Here is a 12,267-nt window from a genome sequence, read left to right as displayed (position 1 = left end):
GGCTGGACTTGGACCCCTGGCCATGGTTTACCAATCTCTGCTTTAATCTGCTGGTCTCAGCGTTGGCTGCACATTAGGACAGTCTGGGGAACTTTCAAAGGTTCCTGAGCCCACCTGCAAAGATTCTGGTTTAATCTCTCTGGGTTGTGTCTGGGCATTGTACTTTTGCAAGGCGTCCGGGTGGCTCTAACATGTCACCTGGGCCTGGGCCTGGGACCCCTGCCCTCATCCTCATGCTGGAGTGCAGCTGCTGACAAATGGCCTGCTCCACCACTCACTACCTTGGTGACCCTAGGAGACTTCATTAAGGTCTCTGTGCCTGGATTTCTTTATCTGTAAAATGGGGCTAATCACTCTTCCTTCATAGGGTTGTAGTGAGATGTAAATACAAAATCCTAGCAACGTGCTTGCTACAGTGCCTGGCACATAATAAGCCCTTAGTGTTAGCTAATTTATTTTTTAGGATGATTTTAGCAGGTGTTCTGTTTTTTGACAGTGATCCATCATGTACTCAGAAATCAGTTCAAAGTCACCATTCAGGATCCTTCCTCAAAGCATGTTCCCTGGAACATGGGGCTGTGAGATGCTCCCTTAGGAAAGAGGGGATGTGGTTCTGTGGTCAAAGAGGTTTGGAAAACTGTTCTGGACTCAGCCCGAAGCAGCATGTACAGATTTGTCCACTAAGGCAGAGCTGTGGATGTCAGTGGCTATGCAACAACAGGATCAGGAGTTTCTAAGTATATCCCCCCTCCTCACCCTGAGGCTGGGAAGAGCTGAGCAGGAGGCCAAGTGGAAACCAATAGCTACTGGGACGATCACCTGTGCCCCCTACATTCCTCCTGAGGGAGCTTTCCAGCCATTCCCCAGAGATACTCACTGTTCCCACGGGGCTGCCTTTCCGTGACTTGTCTGATGATGCCAAGAGTGGCTCCTGAGCCTGCCAGAGATGGGCGAAGGGTCAGAGGACACGAGAACCATGCCACATGGGAATGTGACAGCTTCACCTGCCCCTTGAGGAGTCACTGAGCCATATGTCGTGTCCCGAAGCCAAGACCCCTTCCACGACCTAGAAGCTACAGGTGGAGCCTTTGTTGTTAAGTCACTCAATTGTGTCTGACTCTTTGGCACCCCATGGACTGCAGCACGCCAGGCTTCCCTGTCCTTCACCATCTCCTGGAATTTGCTCAGATTCATGTCCATTGAGTTGGTGATGCCATCCAACCATCTCGTCCCCTTCTCCTCCTGCCTTCAATCTTTCCCAGCATCAGGATCTGCCTTACTTCAAGCCATATTCAACACATCCAATATGATCTAATGTCAAGATGACGGGCATCAGCTTCCTGGAAGGGATCCTCTTTGCAGCTGGAGAGACATCTATGCAACCTGCAAGGAACATGTTTATAAAACAACAGAACAGCAAGGAAAAATGGGTGCTGGGAGAGACAGCAGGAGAGGCCAACTATTTGGGCTCCTCATTGGGGGTTGCATGCGGTTGACAGGGACACCATGACCTTCATGATGATCATCACTCCTGTGGGAGATGGGAGGGGGAAGATGTGCTGGGGAAGGCATGGTAGGACTTGCCAATCTGAAGAACCAGGGGCGTCCATCACAGGGAGTATATTTACTGAATCCTAAATCAGGATGGTGGTCTGGTGGAGGATAAGCAGCCTCTTCTGGATGCAAAAGACTTTCTGGTCCCTCCGTCCTTTTTTTGTTATTGTTGGGACAAGGAATAGCGACTTTATTCGGAAACCCAGCCAACCCCATCTTGCCTGAGTTAGAGTTCAGGCTCCTTTTATATTTAAAGGGGAAACTCAAACACTTTCTGGTTTCCATCAGCCTTCATCTCTTCCTCCCTGAAGTCAGTCATTCACAGGTGGATCTGATCAGGATGTTCCTTTTGTGCTAAACAAAGATATTTTAGCTTAATGCTCATTATCTGGGAAGCAGGGTTCCCAGTAATGGGCCATTATGTGTAATTTAAGTTTATAGGCAATGTCCCTGTAGTGATTAATTTGTAATAGGATACAAAAGGTCTTCCCTATCACAATTCCCATTGTCAATGTCCGTTCCACAGTCTTGTGGGGGAAAGACCTGGGAACTTGGCAGAAATGTGGGATCCCCACTGGGACCTACTGAATCAGTATCTCAGGGTGGGTTTTCACAAGTTCTCCAGGCTGTCCTAGTGCACAGTAAAAGTTCAGAGACACAGTAGATGCAGAGAGGGAGACAGGATGGTCAGACGGCCAGGGAGATTTGGATGATTCAGGGGCGTTTGCATATGAGTGTGAGGTTGACCAATCTGAGATCCACTTGGCCTGGTTAACAACCAGCAGTGACCAACTTGCAGGCTCCAAGGCCCTGCCTGCTGGACTGGAACTGGCCTTTATTTTTAGAGGAAATGAAGTGGAGCATCTGGGCCTGGGGCCTCAGTCTTTGGGTTTTCTGGCTCTTGGGCACTTCCCTGGGGGACTGTGGTTCCTATTTATAAAGTATGGGGGCAACAGGGAAGTGGGGAGGTGCTACGTCCTTGAGTCCCATGATGGCGTGTTGCATGTGCTCTCTTGAGCTGTAAATAAAGAGATGGTGGTTAATTTCCCTGTTGTCTCTCTCTGCCCCTCCAGATGGTCTGTCTTGCAGACAGGGAGCACTGTCAGGGTGTTTCGGGGGAACTCAGCCTGGTATTTCTCCAGCTACTTATTCATTCACTCTGCACCTTGGATTAAGCATTTGCTCTGAGCTAAGCAGAAGAGAGTGGCAGAGGATGAGATGGTTGGATAGCAGCACCTATTCAATGGACATGAACTTGGGAGAACTCCGGGAGATAGTGAGGGACAGGGATGCCTGGCGTGCTGCAGTCCATGGGGTCACAAAGAGTCTGACATGACTTAGCAACTGGACAACAAAGCAGTACACAGGCGGATAGGGTCTCCACCCTCACCTGGCCTGCATCCTGGTCCTTTAACCAGACCATTGTGGGGGAATTTCATATTTTTATCTTCTCTCATATTAGGGTGGGGGCAGCTAAGGTCCCAAAGAGATTACAAGGCTGGCCATATACAAGGCTGGAAAGCACATTGCAGGCAGAGAGTGCTGAGAAAAGCAGGTGCCCGCTTGGGCAGAATGAGGAAAACAAAGCACCGCCACCTAAGGCCAGGCCTGGGCAGGCTCAGATGCCGTCTTGGGAAAGGGTGTGAACTGGCTGGCAGTGGACTGTCTTAGCACCAGGAAGGACATCTGTTATCTCAGTGGCAGCTCCAGCCAGCACCACCCAGCTGTGCAGACCAGACCCCCTCCAAGCCTAGTTGATCAGAGCAAGACTATGTTATGGCTCTCAGTGGCTCTGTGTCCTAAAGCCGAGGGAGGGTCCAGACCCTCCTGGGAGCCAGAGTAACCACAGATGTGGGAAGTCCCTAAAGGCCAAGGGTCCTTGTGGAGATTTCCCTGCCCAGGCACCACTGAGGGACTGGCTCCTGCAGCCTGGACAGGGAAACCCCCCTAATCCAGGGTTTCTGGGGTGCCAGAGTCAGGATCCTCTGAGGGGCAGACCCACAGTTCTGAGGCTACCCAGGCCCCTGACTCAATCTCTATGGGTGGGCTTGGGAATCTGCATGTTGATAAGTACCCCCTCACCACACCCCCAGTCCTGAGAACTACTGCACCAATCCTTCCTGATAACTCACATTCTTCCCTGCCAAGGCCCCAGGTAGCTGGCAAACCTCCCACTGAGGGTGGATCCCAGGAATCAAGCCCAAGAGGTCCCCTTTCATATAAACAACTGCTCAACTCAGCCATTGTAGTGCAAAAGGCTCCAGAGACAACACAGAAATAGATGAGCACCAATGCATGAACATGGTTGTGTCCCAATAAAACTTTATTGACACCAAAGGGCAGCAAGCTGGATCTGCCCTTGGTCGGTAGTTTGCCAGGCTCTAGTTGTTACTGCTGACCCCGGGGTCAATGGTTATAGAAAGGCATGCTGGGCTTCTAAAATCTCCCTTTGTTGTGGAATGTCAACTCAAACCCATTTCTGCTAAGGAGTGTCTGAGCAGGCTGAAGTGAAGGGTCAAGACCAGTTGAACCTGAGGCCCTGGGGCCTTCGATGGTCTGTGATAGCAACGTGCATGCGGCCCTCAGGGGATCAGGTGGCTGGATTGGCAGTGTCTCGGGGTTCTCCAGAGAAACAGAACCAACTGAGCATTTGTATTTATGTATCTTTAAGTGTCTATGTGTTTACTTTTTCTTTATGTATGTATTTATACAAAGAGATTTATTTTAAGGAATTGGCCTACGCTACTGTAGGAGCCATCAAGTCTGAAATTTGCAGGGCCAGCCAGCAGGTGGGAAACTCAGGCAGGGCTCAAAGTTGCAGGCTTGAGGCCATGTTTCTTATTCCCCAAGACCTCAAGGCCTTTTGCTCTCAAGGCCTTCACCTGTTCGGGTGAGGCCCACCCACATTCCTGCAGGTCATCTCCTTTACATGAAGTCAGCTGCTTGTTGATGTTGACCACATCTGCAAAATGCCTTCACAGCAGCACCTGGAGCAGTGTGTAATTAAATCTTTGGGTACAACAGCCTGGCCAAGTTGACACAAAAATATAATCACGGGCGCAGGGGCAGGGGGAGCTCCTGGAGTTGGGTTCCCGAACTCCAGATCCAGATCACAGCACTTGGGTGTGTGATAGCATTGTCTGTGATGTATCGTGAAGCTCTAAGCCTCCTTGCTCCGTTTGCCAGCTTTAGCATCAGGTGGCAGCAGCTGCGGTTACCATCTGTTATGTATGTGGGCATAGGTGCTTTGGTGTGCCCAGAGGAGTGTCTGGACCTGAAATTCCACTTGGGGTGGATAGGATGCAAGGGTGCTGTGAGTGGACCCATGTAGGCAAGTGGCTAACAGGGGCACCCCTTCCTTTCATTGCACCCCCACCCCCAATGCTGTATCCTGAAACCCATCTGTTTGTGCTGGGAGGCCAGCCTCAGGACAACTGGGCTCCTTCCACAATGGTGATTGGTCAGTGCGGTAGGGCTGGGTAGTCAATTGTGTACATTGTGGTCCCAAAATGTCCCACTGTGTTCCCACCCTTGACCTTGCGTCAGCTCCCCGCACATAGTGAAATCCAGGGTTAGCAGAGAAACGCATTCATCTGAACACTACCCTGACCTCTGTTTACTGAGCTGACTCCAGTGAACGAGGCACACGCCCTCTGGTGTAGCTGGAAGTTGTTAGAGCCCATTTTGCAGAGCAGGAGAACTAAGGCACTAAGAAACAAAGGCCACTTGTCCAAAGTAATATAGTTACTTAGTGGTAGAGCTAGGAACAACTACCCAAGTGTCTCTGAGTCTAAAACCTAACTGTGGGTAATAATTCCCTGGCATTCTAGTCATGAAGACTCCACACTCCCCTGCTATACAGCTCAGGGAGCCCAATCTGGTGCTACGTGACCACCAAGAAGGGTGGGATGGGGTGGGTGGGAGGCAGGCTCAGGAGGGAGGAGATAGATATGCTGCTGCTGCTAAGTCGCTTCAGTCATGTCCAACTCTGTGCGACCCCATAGACGGCAGCCCACTAGGCTCCCCTGTCCCTGGGATTCTCCAGGCAAGAATACTGGAGTGGGTTACCATTTCCTTCTCCAGTGCATGAAAGTGAAAAGTGAAAGTGAAATTGCTCAGTAGTGCCGAACTCTTAGTGACCCCATGGACTGCAGCCCACCAGACTCCTCCGTCCATGGGATTCTCCAGGCAAGAGTACTGGAGTGGAGGAGATATATATATATATATGTAGCTGATTCGAATTGTACAGCAGAAACCAACACAACATTGTAAAGCAGTTATCCTCCAATCAAAGGAAAAAAAGAAAGAAAGATTCTTTGCTTCCAATGCAGAGGGTATGAGTTTGGTCCCTGGTCAGGGAACTAAGATCCCGCATGCTGTGTAGTGCGACCAAAAATTAAAATAAAACCTGATTATGTCCACCAGCCTCATGTTCCTCTCAAAGGCCACAAGTTCACTGAGCACCTCCTAGGAGTCAGTCACCGATCCTCACCCTCAGGCCTATCCACTTGGCAGATCACAGGACTGTGAGCTCACCGGGGCTATCAAGGCTGCTGTCCAGGCCAGCGGGGGTGGGAGGTGGGATAAGAGCTCTGGCCGCAGGTCCCAGCCCTGGGCTGCCTGAGCCAAAGGTCACCCACTCACCTTCAGGCCGCCTCCTGGAGGGCTCCTCAGAGAGAAAAGGGGTCGAGATCCCTCCCAGGGCTTTCCAACTGGTGGAATCCGAGGAGGCACCCTGCCCTGTCCCACCACCGCTTCCTCATTCCTCTCTTATCTCTCCGCCAGCTCCTTAGTGACCCCCAGCGTGTGAGCTGAGACCTCGTGGAGCCTGCAGCAGAGACTGAGCGCCGGTGAGCAGGCAGCAACGGGTGAAAGCAAACACCAAGATAAACCCCGCCTCAGACAGGCATCCAGGGAGCCACAGGGCTCAGCAGCATAACCGACCTTGTTTGTGTTTCTAAGCGATCACTGAGGAGCAGCCAGAGCTCTCACGTGCCTCCTTGGACTCCACACACGTGGAGAGATGGGAGGCCACACAGAGAAAAGGAGGCAGCAGCCGGAACTCAGGACAGAACTGGGACAGGCAGTGGAGGCGAGGCAGTCAGCATGTTTAGTGAGGGGCCTGTGAGATCAATCCGCCTGCCAGTGCAGGAGACATAGTTTCGATCCCTGGGTCAGAAAGATCCCTTGGAGAAGGAAATGGCAACCCACTCCAGTATTCTTACCTGGAGAATTCCATGGACAGAAGAGCCTGGTGGGCTACAGTCCATGAGGTCACAAAAGAGATGGACAACAACAATAATAATCTCAGACTCCCAATCCAGCAGTCCTCTTTATGTCACCAGGTGTATGCATGCATGTGTGTATGTGTGAGCACATGTGATCTCACAGTTGTTGTTCAGTTGCTAAGTTGTGTCCAACTCTTTGCAACCCCATGGACTGTAGCATGCCCGGCTTCCCTGTCCTTCATCATCTCCCGGAGTTTGCTCAGATTCATGTCCATTGAGTCAGTGATGCTATCTAACCATCTCATCCTCTGCTGCCTCTTTCTCCTTTTGCCTTCAGTCTCTGGGATTAGCAGATACAAATCACTACACACACACACACACACACACACACACACACACAATGGATAAACATCAAGGTCCTACTGTATAGCACAGGGAACTTTTTTCAATATCTGGTAATAAACCATAATGGAAAAGAATATGATAAAGAATGTATAGATACATATTGTTGGTGTTTAGTTGCTAAATCATGTCTGTCTCTTTTGCAACCACATGGCCCATGTAGGCAACCATGCTCTTCTGTCCATAGGATTCTCTAGGCAAGAATATTGGAGTGGGTTGCCATTTCCTTCTCCAAGGGATCTTCCTGACTCAGGGATCAAACCCAGGTCTCCTGCACTGGTGGGCGGATTCTTTACAACTGAGCCAGCAGTTGTAAATGGGGAAGTCCACATATATTATATACATACAATTGAATCACTTTGCTGTTCAGCAGAAATTAACACAATGTTGTAAATCAACTATACTTCAATAAAAATAAAGAGGATTGCTGGAGAATAGATGAGGGGAATGAAGAAAATGCCATAAGACTGAGAGTCAGAGTGTAGCTGAGGGGCTGGACTTGTCTTGGGCAACGGCCGGTTACATTGCTTTCTTTCTGGCTGGCATCTCACACGACCACCGGGACACAGCAGAGCACAGGCAGTTTCCTTTCTGCCGTCTCCACCCTCATCATGGGGTCCATAGGGCGTTGTGGTGAGTTCTCTGATAGCTGACTTGAGCACATGGGTGTCTGGAGGCATGGGGAAATATTGCAAAGAGTTCAGTGAGGCTGTCCAGCAGTGATTTTCATAGGGCCCCGAGGAGCTGGCGAAGCAACTGGAACATTAGAAATTATTGGCTGCAGTTTAGGGCTCAAGAAGGAGTATTTAAGGAGACTGACTGGGGCCTATAAAAGTTAGTGATGGATGCTGCTCTAAGTCTCAATTCTGTGCCATTGGGATAATTGTTTCAGAATCAGTCTCCCAAAATGAAGGGCATTATTATAATAAAACTTCTCGCATTTGCACCTACCTTTATATATATATAGGAATAAAATTGATAAATTGTCTCTATTAATGATAAATGTTCATCTATGTATATATGAACTAATTTAATAATTTAAAAAAAAAAAGAATCAGTCTCCCTTTCTTATGACTAGTGATACAAACAGATGCCTCCCTGGAGAGGAGGCTCTCACACCTCCTGGCAATGTCCAGGCTCCTTCAGAAAACCCAGAAAGAGAAGAGCAGAGTTACCCACCCTAACATGCCCCCCAACCCCTGGGGCACGTGCTTCCCCAGGAACCATCCCTTGCCTGGCTCTGAGTGAGTGATGCCAGGAACACAGATGATCTTATTGACAAGTCACAATGACCTTTGATACTTTCAGAAACTTAGTATCAACCAGAGACCAGGCCAAAGGATCTGGAAGCTCAAGAAAGCCATACTGACTCCAACCCTACAGGATTCTACTCAAGTTTCATCACTTCTCCTGCCTGTCTCCCACTGTCTTTGCTCAGAAAGAAAGAGGTCATGTCCTCATATACAAAGAACCACCCTGACTGATCCTGAGTGGCCTCAGCCTGCAGCAGCTTGAAGCAGGACTTTGGTTCCCGGCCAGAGATTGAGGTAAGGTCTCAGCAGTGAGAGCACCAAATCCTAACCACTAAAAAAGAACCTTGATGCTGGGAAAGATTGAGGGCAGGAGAAGAAGGGGCAAACAGAGGATAAGATGGTTGGATGGCATCATCAACTCAATGGACATAATCTGAGCAAACTCTAGGAGATAGTGAAGGATAGGCATGCTGCAGTCCAGGGGTGGCAAAGAGTTGGACTGAACAACAAGACCAGTGGTCAATGACAAGGCCCTGGCCCCTCAGCTTTGCAGAAAAGAATTCCCACAAAGACAGAAAATATTGAAACAAAGTATTTATTAGGAGGAAAAACGGAGTACAGTAAGTGTGGATGTACACAAGGGCGGGCTCAGAGGGAGAGTGTCCTTGTGGTAGTTTGAATCACTTTTATGGGGCATTTCTTCCAGGCTTCCTTTGCCTGGTTCTGAGGCTGCACTGGCTTAGTTCAGGGTCCTTCCCACATGTGCATGCCCATCTCTTAGCCAAGATGGGTTTTAGTGCAGATGACAGTAGGTAGGTAGACATCACTCACTATGAGGGGATGCCCTCTCCTTTTTTGACCTCCAAGGAGCCTTTCTGCGCATGTGTGGTTGGGGAGGTCTCCTTAACTTCGAGTATGAGGACGATGTGGTCTTTTATCTCTTATCTGGCAGGGCCCAGCTTCTTCCATTATCTTCCTTGTAGGGAATTTCTGCTATTATAACTGCGTCCCCTGTGGCTCAGAAGTAAATAATCCATCTGAAAGTCAGGAGCCACAGGAGACGTGGGTTTGATCCCTGGATCAGGAAGATCTCCTGGGGAAGGGCATGGCAACCCACTCCAGTATTCTTGCCTGGAGAGTCCTATGAACAGAGGAGCCTGGTGGGCTACAGTTCATAGGGTTGCAGAAAGTCGGACACAACTGAAGCAACTTAGCACACATGCACAAACTGTTATGAAGTTTCCGTCCACAGGGGAGAAACTGTTCCTAACCCTAACCCTACCCTACCCCCTCAACAGGGGGCCCATCTATCTCCTGCCTCATGACCAACGAAACACCTCGGCCTTCCCCTACCCTGCCAGACCTTAGGCCAAGAAACACAGAGCTGGTGTGTTTCTCAGCTCTCACAAGCTGAGAAGAAGCACTGGGCCAGAGGTCTCCAGATCGAATCCGGATCCAGCATGAATCCTGGTAGCACCCAGGGGCCACAGCTCTGCCTTTCAGGCCCTTCCCTGATGAGCTTCCTGGGTAGGGCCTGCTCTCTCACAGGTGCCTGTGACTTTCAGACAATATTTTGGTTACTTTCTCTGTTTTGTTCCTTTCTGTTGATGTCACCCACTTGCAGAAGGAAGTGGCCAGATCACAGCAGAACTGTTGAGTGTCCGGTACATTGTGGCCCAGAGGACAGTTAAAAATAATTTCAAAGCCTTATTCAGTGCCTCCCACAGCCTGGGGCCTGTTTATCGCTCTCCCCACTTTTGAGATTCAGAAAGAAATTCAGAGATAAAGCAACAAACCCAAGGTCACACAGATATAGACTGGCAGCACTGGGTGGGGATGGGCGAAGCAGGGGTACAGTAAATGCTGGGGAGGCAACAGCATGCTGAAACACTGAGGTCCATCTCCAGGGCTTTGCTAGTGGGAAAGAGGTATAAGCATCTCCCAGTCCAAGGGGCCTTTCCCTGCTGCTTCAATTCAACAGACATGTATCAGGGGCCAGGAGCTGCTGAGAGATGCCAGAATATGCTATGGTTTTTTCATAGCAGTACAGCAGTGATTTGCTTATTGAGCTCCTACAAAGTGCCAGAAGTTATGTCAAGCATGCATCACCCTGAGGTTTAAGATCACCGCTAGGAGGCAGGGCAGGGATCCAAATAATATCAGTAAAGAACACAGGTGAGCATGGGGAAGAAATGGCTGTGACTGCTTCATTGGGCATTTGTATACCCAGCAGCACTGAGTGGCCTCCTGACAGAATCTGGATTATTCTGAGGACAAGTGGGTGGCAGGTTTTCCCCCGTGCCCATGATGGAAGTCGTGCCAACACACTGGTTTAGCTGGTGTATTCCCTGAACACTATGTGCCAGGCAAGTGTGGAGATGGCAAGACCCTCCCAGGGCTTGCAGTCTAGATTGGGGAGGGTGAAGGGGGACAGACAATAACATGTCAACAAGTAAATGGAGAGGTCAATACCTTCAAGAACTGATAAGTGCTACGAAGGAAAGAAAACTGGATGGTTACTACCATCTTTGAAAACAGTTTGACAATTTCTTAACAGCTTAAGTATACACACGCCATGTGGTCCAGCCATTCCATTCTAAGATAGTCACCCAAGTAGGCCTTCAATAACTATTCCCTTAATGAATAAATTAATGCATCTATTCTGCATGACAGTTTTTTGGGTTTTGTTTTGTTTTCAATTGTGGTAAAAAGAAATAAAGTTTACCATCCTAACCATTTTTAAGTGTACAGTTCCAGTAATGTTAAGTACAGGCTCCCCTGATGACTCACACAGTAAAGAATGCCTGCAATGCGGGAGACCCAAGTTTGATCCCTGAGTCAGGAAGATCCTCTGGAGAAGGGAATGGCAACCCACTCCAGTATTCCTGCCTAGAGAATCCCATAGACAGAGGCTACAATCAGAGGTCGCAATGAGTCAGACATGACTGAGCAACCAACACACACACGCAATGTCAAGTATATTCGCCTTGTTGTGCCATGTCATTTACTTTTCATCCTGAAGGTACTGAGGATAAAACTCAGCTGAGACAGACAGAATTGGTGAGGGACGTGAAAAATTTAAACTTGACTTCCAGAAGTGTACTCCCTAAAAAGTATGGCCCCAAGGCCTGCGCTTTGTGAAGGTCCACTTGTCCTTCCATAGTCAGAGTGGGTCCTGGCAGGAACTCTGGCTCCTTTGAGGACAGTTTCACTTTCTTTTGTCCCTTTGGGCTCCCTCCCCACCCCTGTTGGGTCTGCCCCACCTCCACCTTGCCCCAGAGTGCCTCTGGCCCCCGCTGGTCAGATGAAGGCAATGTCACTGCAGGGACATTCCACAGATACAGTCTTGTGTTTCATCTGGCTCCAATCTGTCTTCCCCTCCTTGCCTCACTCCATCTTTGCATCTCAGCCCAGGCTGTATTTTCCTGTGAAAATACAGTGGAGCTGAGTGTCTACATGTCACAGTCCTGAAACCAGACCTCTTTGGTCCCCAGCCCAGTTTCATACCAACTAAGGATATGCCTTTGGGCAAGCCCCTTAACTCCTCTTAACCTCAGTGATCTTACGGTAAATCAGGATAAGAATGGCACCCACACCATGGTGGTTGTTATGAATATTTATTATGAGCACTTTTCACATTGTCTGCCACAAAATTGTACTTAATAAATGTCAGCTCTAATCCCAGGTATTGTTTGTTTTGTATTTTCTCCTTACAAGGTGATCAGTTTTATTACATACCTACATCCTTGGATTAAACACCTCTACAACTGAGTGACTTCACTTTCACTTTTCACTTTCTTGCATTGGAGAAGGAAATGGCAACCCACTCC

Source organism: Capricornis sumatraensis, chromosome 14 (genome assembly GCF_032405125.1).
Source record: "Capricornis sumatraensis isolate serow.1 chromosome 14, serow.2, whole genome shotgun sequence".
Classification (NCBI taxonomy): Eukaryota; Metazoa; Chordata; class Mammalia; order Artiodactyla; family Bovidae; genus Capricornis; species Capricornis sumatraensis.
The sequence above is the reverse complement of the archived record's forward strand: the minus strand, read 5'-3'. Positions refer to the sequence as shown.